The sequence below is a fragment of the Sus scrofa genome, chromosome 7, assembly GCF_054392235.1.
Source record: "Sus scrofa isolate SSC_HxYL_T2T_F1_AM1 chromosome 7, Sscrofa_HxYL_maternal_Yorkshire_Landrace_v2.0, whole genome shotgun sequence".
Lineage (NCBI taxonomy): Eukaryota > Metazoa > Chordata > Mammalia > Artiodactyla > Suidae > Sus > Sus scrofa.
Window position 1 is genome coordinate 1210943 of NC_139389.1, and position 13158 is coordinate 1224100.

The 13158-nt window shown below is 51.2% G+C and overlaps 1 protein-coding gene across 5 annotated transcripts in view; it reads right to left on the reverse strand.

Moving 5' to 3' along the window:
- GMDS (GDP-mannose 4,6-dehydratase) overlaps positions 1-13158 on the reverse strand; it is a 434734-nt gene that overhangs the window by 297497 nt on the left and 124079 nt on the right. The gene's annotated exons all lie outside the window — the stretch shown is intronic.

A 13158-nucleotide genomic window follows, 5' to 3' on the forward strand; every position in this document is an offset into this window, starting at 1 on the left:
ATTACATATTGCTGGCTTTGGCTTGCAATTGTTTTGTTTACACATGTTCTCATGAAAGGTCACCGGGGAGTGTGGACTGTAACACCCCTTTCCAGCAAAGTCACGCTGCTTCCTAAAATGAGTCAACCCCCACCCCCACCCCAGAAGAGACGGGCGCCATCTGTCTTGCCCCCAGTGTGCATCGAGCCACCTGATGTGCTACGTGGCTCGCGTGAGTTAACCATGCCCGCTCAGCGCCTCTGGGTTCGCACACGTCCCTGTCTGCCTCTAGTTATAAGGAACGTAGCCTACAATTTCCTACTATGGTCATGAGTTTGTGCACCTTCCCTTTTATTTGGTCAACTTCAACTCTATAGAGTTGATGCAAGGTTGTTAAGTGCAGACAAATTCAGAATTGCTACCACTGCCTGCAAACTGAACCTTTATTATTATAAAGGGAATATATTTGCAGCAGGGTTTTTGCCCTAAAGCCTCATTTTTGGGGGCACATATTTAGAAAGATTTCCCAAAGAGTTAAGATCTAAGCTGGACATTCAAAGATGAGAGGGAATCTGTTACATATGGGGGGCAGGGAAGTTCCAGGGAGCAATGAGAAGGTCCCAGAAGCAAGGGAAAACAGGGCTCTTTCAAGGAACTGAAAATCTTCGGTGATCTAAAATCTGTTCGCAAGAACAGCAGCCTCCAGCCTCCACCCCTCCCTCGCAGGCCGCCCAAGTCCTAACTTTGTTGGGTATTCACTCTGCTGTGCGGTCAGGAAACACACTGTCTGGCTTGAGAAGGTAAATCAGATTGCTGCGAACCAATTATGATCATTCTATTTCCCTGGCCAAGGAGATATGAGGAAACGCCAGGAAAAGGTTTTCCCCTCCAGTACACATTCATGGACGGAAACCTGGATGTCTGGAGCTATAGCAACCATTTTGTGACAATGAGGGCACTAGCCCTAGAACCAAGTTAATTCGATAAGGCTGCTGGGCCAAAAGATGGAAGGAGGTCTGTCCACCTTCTGTTGACACCGCTGACCTGGCCCTGTGCCCAGACTTCCTGTTATGCAAGTTTAAACACTTTTCATTGTTCAGGGGACTTGTATTGGGTTTCTGCTCCTTGCAGCTGATGCATCCTGTTATACCGCCTCTTGATTTTTTTTTTTAATCCGTAGTTTCAAATGACAAGAGACTGCTGAAAATTTTCCAAACTGAATAATCTTTATAAAGGATTTTTTTTTACTTTTCTTTAAAACATTGATGTACATATACATTTTATGATAGTCTAAAATATTACATTTATTTTTTTACAACATTATCATAAAAAATTACCATTCCATAATCCTCAAAAATTCATAGTCTTACAGGGATACAGGGATTCTTTCTGAAACAAAGTTTCCAGGTCTGGTCACGATGAAGTGGAAATACAAAGAATTAAGAAATAATCCATAAAAGTGAGTATGAGTAAACCCCAGGAACACACATGCATTCACACAGGAATATAGGCTAACATGAGGCATTTCACACCACTTTGGGCTCTAATGGGCTTTTCTGTGATTTCCAACAAATTAGGAAATATAAAAACAAAGTCAAATTGTTTTAAATTTTTCATAATTTTTTACATCCTCACTTATATCTGTTAACTTTTTATAACTGTCCCATCAAATACTTGTATCAAAATAGTTCAAACTTGAGAAAATTATGGGAGAAAGGGACACACATTTCTAACCCAATAAGGCAATTACACAACAGACTAAAATTTCACAGCACATAGTTTTAAGAAGGAGATTAAATACACTAAGAAAGTAAATTTGTTCAGGTTCAACATGATCAAGCAAAAAAAAAAAAATCTTGATTTTTATATTAATCACAAAACAACTCAATTTAAAATACTTCTACTGGGAGCTCTCGCCGTGGTGCAGCGGAAACGAATCTGACTAGTATCCATGAGGATGCAGGTTCGATCCCCGGCCTCGCTCAGTGCATTAAGGATCTGGCGCTGCCGTGAGCTGTGGTGTGGGTCGCAGACGCGGCTCGGATCCCGCATTGCTGTGGCTGTGGTGCAGGCTGGTGGCTGTAGCTCCAACTGGACCCCTAGCCTGGGAACCTCCTTGTGCCGTGGGTGCGGCCTAAAAGGACAAAAGACAAAATACAGTCCTTCTGTTGATGACTCTGCATTGCCAATTATCGAAGCAAAACAATCAGAGTTCACCTTTTCCATGATTATACAATTTCTCCAAGCATGAATTACTTCTGCTTATGCCTCCATCCGTGGAATTACTGACCGGCCAGAGCTTTTACACCTGATTTGTGGGAACCAATTAGTTTCTTACTTATTAGCAAATCAAATGTTTTCATACATTTAAAAAAATTTAATTTCTACAAGAAATACATCAAATGTGATCACTCAGAATTCAGAATAAATTATACTCATGAAAGAAACCAAAGTATCAACAGTACATTCAGGTCTCAGAAAAATGAAACAAGAGCTGTAAACCCCCATTCCAGCACACTAAAAATCAGAAATCTCATTGTCTTCCCAAAGGCAAAATGTAGCCTTTAAACATGTCTCCATCACAAGAAACATCTGCAAATATTAAAAAGCAAGCAGCCCTGGGAGTTCCCGCTGTGGCTCAGCAGAAGCGAATCTGACTAGCAACCATGAGGATGCAGGTTCGATCCCTGGGCTTACCCAGTGGATTAAGGATCCTGCGTTGCTGTGGCTGTGGTGTAGGCTGGCAGCTATAGCTCTGATTTGACCCCTGGTCTGGGAACCTCCACAGGCCGTGGGTGTGGCCCTAAAAAGACCAAAAAAAAAAAAAAAAAAAAAAGCAGCCGAGAAGAATTCTCTTACAAAGAAAGAAAAAATGCCTACTTTCTGAACTGCTTGCAGATAGTAACTATAAACACTGGATAATATCAACACAACAGCACACACCTGCTAAGATATTTGAAAGCATCCAAAAGCAGATTCTGGAGGGGAGCTGACACTTGAAATAAAGAAATGACTCTAAGTGACTTTCCTGTCTGCCATCGATTCTAGCCGGAGGGCAGGCTCCCACTGTACCACACAGAGGCAGCCGAACTTCCAGAAACCCCACCGTTTTACTGCCTTGAAGACCCAAGAGCCAGAGGTTAGGGCGACGACTGGCAACAAGGTTGGCAGGGACAGGTGACCCCCGAAAAGACAGAGAGAAGACGGTGCACAGCTTCATGCAGAGCAGCCCAAGCCTCGCGCTGGCCTGTAAACCAGGACACGACCGAAGGAAAGGCGCTGTGATTTGAACTCCTGCTTACAGTCTGAGCCGTCCACGTCCATTTTCTTTTCAAAAACAGAACCAATTAACACCCCCGGGAGGGATGTAAGGGAATCCAGAAAGGAGACGCTTACTAAGGTGGATGCTGAGATGACCCTAGATGCTGACATTAACCGCCACTGTATCGCTGACCAAGGACATCTAGAAAAACACTCACCGCGAAGGAAAAGAAACCTCACTGGAGAAATGGAACTTATGTCCTAAAACAGAACCAAACAAAAATTCTAGAACTAAGTCATCCTGTGGAGATGAAAGGGGCTCCGTGAAGCAGCAGGTGACAGGGGAGAGTGGGCGGAGTGCGGACACGGAAAAGGAGTGATGGGACCTGGGAGCTGAGCAAAGCTACTGAAAAGACAGACAGCGGGCGCTACAAAAATGTCCCTGCAGTTGGGCTCCCAGAGAAGGAAAACAGCCAGAATAAATCACCCCAACAGGGTAAAAGTCGTCACTTCTGATATCCACAGAGCTCAGCAAACACCGGCGTGGATAAACACAGAGACAAGCACACCAAGCACGTCAGTCTGCGAACCAGAGACAGAGACCCGCCCGCCGCCTGGCCCCTTCTGTTCCTCGACAGGCTGGCCCGGGTGTGGCCATCTGGTGTTGACTGCGCCGCCCGCAATCTCGCCTCCAGAACGTCACATCATTTTCCCTCTTTCTCCACCATCTCATCCCTCAGCCTCAGGTCAGGCTAAGCTGCTGATGGACTGGGGCCATTCACTTGGGGTTACGAGACCAGGACACTAAACCCCAAATGGAGAAACAAAACCGAAAAGCTCAGGAAGGCAGGACGAGGGCGGCGTGGAACCACCGGTACACAAGCGGGAAAAAGAAAACAACACAAATTTTAATTAAGTGAAACTCACCGACTGCGTCAACAGTAGGACACTGCCTACCCAAGAAGCCAGTGTCATCCCAGCCATACGGACAAGCAGACTCTGGGGGAGGGAGGACAGGTCACCCCCGCCACCCTGCTGGCCGGTGAGCTGCCCCCGTCGGGGCAAGCAGGGCCTGCCCCAAGGGAAGCAGGTTTCATGGAGAAGGACCAGGATGCCCCTGCAGCCTCAGCCCAGGCCTGCGGACGGCTAGAGAAGCGCCACAGTGGCTCACTCGGAATAAAGGCAGAGCTCTGCAGCGACGACCGCATCTGGGGAGAGCCCAGTAGGAGAGAAAGTCAGTGTTTTTCACTCCTGAGGAAAAGGCTAAAGGCAGAGGCACAGGAAGAAACCCTCAGACAGAGCCGTCGGAGGGCAGGACTGTCCTGAAAGGCGTGAGCCCGACCCCCCGCATCCAGCACAGCTCCCCCCAGGGCCGAGTCACTGGAAGGGGCTGGGGAGAGTCTCGGAGGCCAAGCTCACTGCCAGGGAGAGACCAGCACAGGGCCAGGGAGGGTCCCCTTCTCCCAACACTGTCAGGAAGGCCAACTCCCGGACAGCCCGGCCCTCGGCTCAGGATAACACAGGAGCAAATTAACAGTGACACGAAAGGAAGCCAGTTTCTAAAAGGTCTGTGGTTGTTTTACGATCTTCAGCGATTCACTTGAAAAAGCACTGACCGAGAACCACCTTCCCAGCTCCATTCTAGAAGGCGCCGCAGACACAGGCTCGGCCTTTGGGGACCTTACACTTGGGTGAGGGCAGAAGGACAAGGAACAAGGTGACTGCATTAAGGACACCGAAGGCACGATAACGGCGAGTGCGACGGAGAAAAACCAAAGCCGAGGATGGGCTGGGGAGCAGGGACACCTCACTGGGAAGGTGACCCTGGCCCAGGACCCCGGAGGAGGAGGCAGGCCGTGCAGGCGCCTGGACGAAGGGGCAGCAGGAGGGGCACGGCCGGCGTGTCCAGTGCCCCTGAGGAGGCCAGAGCGGTGGCACCCGGGCTGCAGGGGAAGCGGCAGGGGACGAGGGTGCGGCGGGCCTGCAGAGCCTGGGAGACACGGCCTTCCCGGGGACTCACAGCGCAGTCCTGGGCCCCAGCCGCAAGCCCCGTCCTCAGCCGTCACCCGGGAGACCATGCTGGCGTCCTGGGAAGAGGAGGGCGCTTCCTGCGGAGGCAGCTCCCCGAATCGGACTTCTGGTGGAGCGTTGGTGACTCTAAAGAGCGACGTGACACGCTGATCCGTCTGAAAGACCCCAGGTGGTTACCAACCTACGTTAGTGAGCCCGCATCTCTGTCGGGACGCTTGTCCCAGCCCCAAAGAAACGAGGGGACAGATGACGGAGGAAGAAGTCGACGCGGTTTACCCGCCGTCTCGCTCGTACCCTCGCAGGACATGGAGGCCTTCCACGCTGCCCGAGCAGCGAGCTTTGACTTCGACACCTGGGCGCTAAGCCAGTGCCAGGCGGTGGCCTTGGGTCAGGACCTGCCGCGAAGAGTCTGGCAGCTGAATAAAACCGACAGCTCAGGGGTAATCATGCATGAATATTCTCTTGCCCAAAATTATGCCTAAATCAGCACAAACGATGCTGAGAGCATCCAGCCAGCAATACCCCTGTGGCTGGCCCTGAGGTGTTTCCACAGCCACCAGGCCTCAAGCCCAGGGGCCGGGGACTGTCCCAGGGCCCCAAAGAAGCCTCTCCCTCGTGCACTGAAAGGGGCAGGGGCCTGTGGGGTGGAGACCCGGGGAGTCTGAAAGGTCCCGGGCAGCAGGCACCTCCTGGCCGTCTCCACCTTCCAGAGACATCGCCTACGTGTCAGGGCCCTCGCAGAGCCGAACGGGACAACGGGACGCAGGTCCAATTTGGGGGGGAAAACTCACGGGGTGACTGTGTTGTGGGTGCTCTGCCCAGTTAGCCTAGAACATTTGCAGCGGACACACAATGAGGAAGACCACATCCAGACGAAAGGACAACGCAAAAGGGTACAGGCAGCCCTATGCTCACAGCGGCACTATTCACAACAGCCAAGTCACGGGAACAGCCCAAATGTCCAGTGATAAATGAAGGGCCTACGACGATGAGGTATACAGACATGATGGAATACTACTCAGTGATAAAAAAGAGTGAAATAACGCCATTACATGGCTCAGTGGGTAAAGAACCCAACTGGTATCCATGAGGATGCAGGTTCGAGGGTTAAGGATCCAGCGTTGCTGTGAGCTGCGGTGTAGGTCACCGATGTGGCTGAGATCTGACATTGCTGTGGCTGTGGTGGAGGCCGGCAGCTGCAGCTCTGATTCAGCCCCTAGCTTGGGAACCTCCATATGTCAAGGGTGTGGCCCTATAAAGAAATAAATAAATAGAGATTCTCATACTAAGTGAAGCCAGTCAGACAAAGGCAAATGCCATATGATATCACTTACATGTGGAATCTAAGATATGACACAAATGGACATATCTACAAAAGAGAAACAGACTCACAGACGTGGAGAGCAGAGCCGTGGTTGCCGAGGGGGAGGGGTGGGCAAGGGCCGGGAGTCTGGGGTTGGCAGACGCAAACAGTGATATACAGGACGGATAAACAAGGTCCCACTGCACAGCCCAGGGAATTGTATTCAGTCTCCTGTGACAAACCGTAATGGACAGGAATAATATGTACGTGTGTGTGTGTGTAACTGAGTTAGACATAATTTTATACATATATAATTGAATAATTAAATCACTTTGCTGTGTAGCAGAAATTAACATAACATCATAAATCAACTACTGCAATAAAAAACTCAAAACTTTCAATGAGGAGGAAGGATTCCTAAGCCGAGGACACGGTAAAGCACCAGCTCAGCTTCAGAACAGGGCAGCAGCCTGAGCCTCAAAGCTGTTCGGAGAGATGGGTCCCCGGTGGGAAGGATCAGCCAGGGACAGGCAGACTGCAGTTTCACCTCCCAGCATGGGACGCCCAGGGCCTGTCGACAAACCTTCCGAGCCTTCGCGTTTTTCTTACCTATGAGATGAGAGTATTCTTGCTCCTCCTCACTTGTATGGAGACATCACACACAAAGCCCGAGGCTCCCAGTAACTGTAGTTATCGCCCCCAGTTTGCTTTAGGTCAGATTCCGGGTAGATCCTACAGACACGGACTGAGCCCCAGGGAGCCGGGCGCACAGGCCGTTACACAAGCCCAGGGCCAAAGTGTTGGGACGACAGAGATTTTTTTTCTGATTCACTGCTACCTTCCCCTGCAGAGCACAAAGTACGGAACTTAAAATACTGAATATGTATCTTCTTTGATTGGAAGAGAAAAAGGAAAAATGTTTTAATAAACTTAATAAAGTTGGGAACACGAGTTTCCAGGTAATTCATTGGGTTAAGGACTCAGCATTCTCACTGCTGTGGCTGGAGTCGCTGCTGTGTTGCAGGTTCGATCCCTGACGATTCCTGACCTGGGAACTTTTGCATGCTGCAGACAAGGCAAAAAAACAAAAAAAAAAACAACAACAACAAAAAAAACACTGACATCAGCCTTAACTTCTGTATCAATTCCTGCTCTAAGAATAGACCCTAATACTTCCTCTTTTTTTTTTTTTTTGGCCACACCTGCAGCATGCGGAATTGAACCCACACCGCAGCTGTGATCACACAGGATCCTTAACCTGCTGAGCCACCAGGAAACTCGGACCCTGATAGTTCCAATAACCAATAAGAAAGATCTCTAATCTCTTTAAGAATCCATTTGCCCCAAGTGCTAGAAATGTCTTGCTATGTTTTTCAAAGTGCAAGTAAATACATATCCATATGCGGAACTTAAAAGACCAAAAAACCAAAAGGCACAAATATTCACAACCATAAACACAATGGTTGTGCTTCTCATCACGGGAAATATGCCAAACACACAAAAACAAACTGTAACAACTGCTTCGAGTAATGCTAGTACTACCAACACAATCAAACGCTAGTAGCTACCAATATAGAAAATGTTTCAGAAAACATGACCCTGAGGCTAAAACCCGGCGGGCACGTTCCAAATTCAATCAAGGAGCTGATGCCACAATGGCTGCCAGAGACGCGGACGGGGACACAGTCCCAGGGGACAAGGCCTGGAGCCCGGTGCTGCCGCAGCCCTGAGCGAAACCCCACCTGCCTGAGGTCACACCACTTGGGCCACTTCCAGGAGGAGACAACAGTCACTTCTGTCGCTGTCAAAGGCGCAGAGAAGCAGCGGGAGTCCTCCGAGCACGGCAATAAATACAAAATAAATACAACACGTTAAGGCCCCTGACGCCACTGGTCAGAAACAGCCGCGGACTGACAGATGCTCCAGTATCACTACAGGCCCAGGTGGCAGGCGGACTGAGGTCTATGAATAGGTGACCTACACGTCAAGATATGGAGAAGGAATAGTCAACGACAGGCCTGGGGAAAGGCTCTCTCTCGAACTTCACACATCAACACACGGCACCTAATAAACGGTGCTCAGAATACAAAGGCTAGAGCTCCTACTTTCCACCACCGGGAAAGCAGATCTTGTCATAAGTTATGTCATCAGACCTCAAACTGATGCAAACAGGTAACTCAAGCTTAGTCAATACGCTGCTTTAATACTCTGACCTGCAAAAAAAAAAAAACCGTTATGAGTGAATAATCACAACTGTATGACCATAATTACTGCATTTTTCAGTTTGTCAACATTTAGTCAAAGTGCTTTGGAAAGGAGGAAAAGAAAGCTCGAAGGCCAGAGAAGGCTTAAAAGAAACCCAGGGGAGGGGGCGGGGGGGGGGGGAGGGAGCTGCCGGCACCGGCCACGAGGGAGAAAGGACAAGATCTACCCTGACGTTCTGAGCAGCCACACGGGCACCCCGCAAGCGAATCAGGTCCTGGGCAAATAACAGTCCTGTCGTCCGCCTGGGGCCGCCTGGCTTCCCCGGGGCCCCGATCCCACGCCCCCGAACTGTTTCTTCCAGCCACTCCACCCCTCCCCAGGCCAGGGTGTGTGGTCCAGCCCTGCCACCCGCACTTAGGGGGCCGAGGTCAGGGCCACCCACCTGCCTCCCAGCTTCCAGAAAGCTGGCTGATTCCACAGGTAAGTCTCTAGGAATCCACGGAAGCCCGCTTGCAGGGTGCTTTTTATTTTTGGAGGGAGAGCCATTCTAAGCACCTCCCCTAGGTTCCCATAAACTTCGCAAACCCTTGAAGTTAACGCCTGTGTCACCTCCGTGTCACAGGTAAGGAAACAGGCGCAGAAGGGCCCAGGGACTTGTCTAAGGTCACCAAAGCCAGAGGAGGCAGGGCAGGCCAGGCCCCGGCCCCCAGCCTCGGACCCCTGCTCGGAACCACACACCCTGCTGTCCTGAAGCTTCTCTGAAGTCCTGCTCAGAGCACATACAGGCAAACCAGGCAGGAAAGCACGGCCCCGAAATGCGGCATAAAGTATCTTCGCGCGAAAGTCTTATGATACCGACCTAATTTCAGATGGATGCCAACGGGTGGGAAAACATGTCGCCACCCCAAGCTTGGGCTCACGGATTGTTTTGAGCCAAAGGTACTTGAAAGACAGTGGAAGGAGACGGGCACCCTGACCTCCCTTTTCTTCCCGAAAGCAGGAGAAACTCCCATGGGGAAGACCCCCGCCCCGCGCCTGTCAACACAACTCCCCCCCCCCCCCGAGTCTCCCCACGGGTTTTAGCCCCTTGGCTCGACCTGCGCTGTATGCTGAGGCCTCGCCCCTCTCTGGCCCCCGCTGTCCCTCGGGGGCTCCAGGCACAGGTGAGAATCCTGGGCTTTTCCCCTGCCCAGATACCTGCCTTCAGTCCGTTTCAGTCTCGAGCCCAGCCCGAGACCCTTGGAAGGTCAAGGTCGGCCTTCCCTACAGTGTACGCCCACTACTAAAACAGACGATGGGGGAGTTCCCGTCGTGGCGCAGTGGTTAACGAATCCGACTAGGAACCATGAGGTTGCGGGTTCGGTCCCTGCCCTTGCTCAGTGGGTTAACGATCCGGCGTTGCCGTGAGCTGTGGTGTAGGTTGCAGATGCGGCTCGGATCCCACGTTGCTGTGGCTCTGGCGTGGGCTGGCGGCTACAGCTCCGATTCGACCCCTAGCCTGGGAACCTCCACATGCCGAGGGAGCGGCCCGGGAAATAGCAACAACAACAACAACAACAACAACAGACAAAAGACAAAAAAAAAAAAAAAAAACCAAAAAAACAGACGATGGGAAACCAAACAAATCCAGATAAAAAAAGGACAAATTCATGAAAAACTCCAGGCACTCGAAGAGGAGGGGGCTGGGGTGACGTTTCTCCTCTGAGTTTCAGAGCCGAGAGAAACCAGTCAGTCAGACGATCTTAAACCGCTTTTGTATCAAAGTCAGGAAGAGAAAATGTCACCTCCGACGGTCACCGTCACTCCCGCTTCCACCTCCGGGAGGGAGAGCCGCCCTCCGACAGCAGTCCTCGAAGTGGAAAAGACCAGAGTGCACAGGTCTTTTCAGGGGGCGCAAAAATCAGAAAAGCTACCAAGCCGTCCGGCCACACAAGTCAAGGTTAGGGGAGGCGGCTGCTGCGGGTCCTCGGAGGTGCCCGGAGAGCCGGGCGGGGCCTCGGGGACGTGGGGGGGAAGGGGGTACGTTTCCTCGAGGGAGGAAGAAAGACTTACGTTAAAAGGAGACAAGTTTCTCCAGAATTAAGACTGAGAAGCGTCTCTGCACACCTAAATTCAACACATGCAAAACTTCTCCAAAAGAGCTAACCAGCAATACCGAAGGCTGCACGCGGAGCAGAAAGCCAGAGACTGGAAAAGTCTATCACGTGGCAGATAAAAAAGATCACTCAGAAGTAACGGATGCCCGCCAGATCCTAGGCACTTAGGAGCCTCTGCGGATAGATGTTCATTGTCTCAGTTTACCTGAAGCAACAAGCTCACATTCTTTTTTTTAAATACCCAACTGACAATCACAAAACGCCGTGTGAGGAGCTCCTGCTGTGGCTCAGCAGATTGAGAACCTGACTAGTAGCCATGAGGATGCACGTTCGGTCCCTGGCTTCGCTCAGTGGGTTAAGGATCCGGTGTTGCCGTGAGCTGTGGTGTAGGTCGCAGACGCAGCTCGGATCCCCCATTGCTGTGGCTGTGGGCGTAGGCGTGGCAGCTACAGCTCTGATTAGACCCCTAGCCTGGGAACCTCCGCATGCCGCAGGTGTGGCCCTAGAAGAGACAAAAACCAAAAACCAAAAAAACCTCAAGTGTAGGGGAGGATGTACATAAGTTATTGGCAGCCTCTGGACTCACTGCCCAGCCCCATCCCTCCTTCCTCTCCCCACTCCCCCCGCCCCACATAGCAAACACCTGCCGAGCGGGGGCAACGTCCACTCACCCTTGGCAACCCTCCCTCCACCTACAGCCGCTCTGACCTTCCAGATTCTCCCAGTAACATCCAGTACTGGGGGCACTGGATGCACCCCAATGACCCAGACCCCGCTGTTAGGTGGGCCAAAACTAGAACTGCAGCCGTGGCTCCTGAACCCCATTCTACCGCCTACAATTGCCAAATCCAACGTTTCTGGGGCAGAGGGCTCAGGGGCTGTCCCCTGGCTCTCCCACTGGGGGGGCGCAGGCTGCGCCGAGCCGAGCACCTGCAGGGCCCCTTCACTCTGCAGCCCATGGGCCAGGAGAGGCGGGCCTACCCCAGCCCGTCTGCCCCGACAATGAATTTCCTGAGGACAAAAACGAGGCTGTGTACTTCCAGACGTGCCACCCAGCTGCCTCCCACACCAAAGGGGCTCCTTAAATGTTGAATGAGCAAAAGGACAGCAACGTTAACACAGGAGTCCGAAGGCGGCCAGAGGCTGGCTCTGTGACCGAGAGAGCCTTCCATGCGCCTGCAGAGCAAAACTGCAGATGGAAAAGCTGAGAAAACCGTGGCTTCAGGTAAAGACAGTGAAGGAGCTGACATTCTAAATGCTCAAACCCCAAACCCCGTTCAGCTACCTTCACTGCCACACTTAAAACTTCTGAGACAGCAGAATGGTGAACAGGACGACAAAGGTGAGGCCGCCTGAGATGGTCCCGTCTGGGCCTCGACACCTGCGCTCTTTACTGTACGCGGGATCCCGGGCAGTTCACGCCACATGCCCAGGCCTTCTTCCCTGGGTCTCCCAACGCAAACACTACCATTAAGACCTCAAAAGAAAAAGGAGTAAAAAGGATGGCAGAGCCTTCTGTCAATGCAGAAATCCACATGTGGGGGGGGGGGGGGGAACCACACACTATATTTTGCACATTTCACCTTTCCTTTATAAAACAGGAAATGCACGCCAGAGGATAAAGCTGGTATTAACGGATGTAAAAAACGGCATTAATTTGTCGCTATACTTTTGATTCCCTAAAATGTGAAGATCTGCAAGGATGGGGGAGCCCGCCCCCCCTGCTCTCACCACCGCCACGCCCCCAGTTCCCAGGGCCGCCCTGCAGGACACATGGCGAGAAGCAGGGCATCTAGAAGGCTTTGGGTATCCACCCCTTTTATTGTAATTGGGCTGAGGGGACGTGGAGGTATTTTTGCTCCAAAATAGGCTGGAATTTCCAATTCTCTCGAAGCTCTTAGGCGTATGAACTGTAAATGCTGGCTTCTCGGCAGTAGGGAGTGGACTGTGGGAGTCAGGGCTTTGTTTCTGAGAGACCGACTTCTGCAAACTGAAGTTGGAGGAAAGATACTGGAAGGCATCCAGAATCAACCTTCTCTCCGTTTCATGACTTTAGGACAAGCAGCAGACCCTTCACACCGCATGGGACAGAATCAACAAGGCCAAGAACAACAGGCATCACTCTTTCAAGATCATTTCATCAGGACTCAGCAGAGGCAAATACAATGAAGTATCTGTAAGCCGCTAGAATAACAACATTTTCACTTTGTTGTTCACTGCGCTCTCATCTGAACCCTACCTTCCTTTTCCAAATGCCATCTCAGTATCTGCAGTCTCTACAGC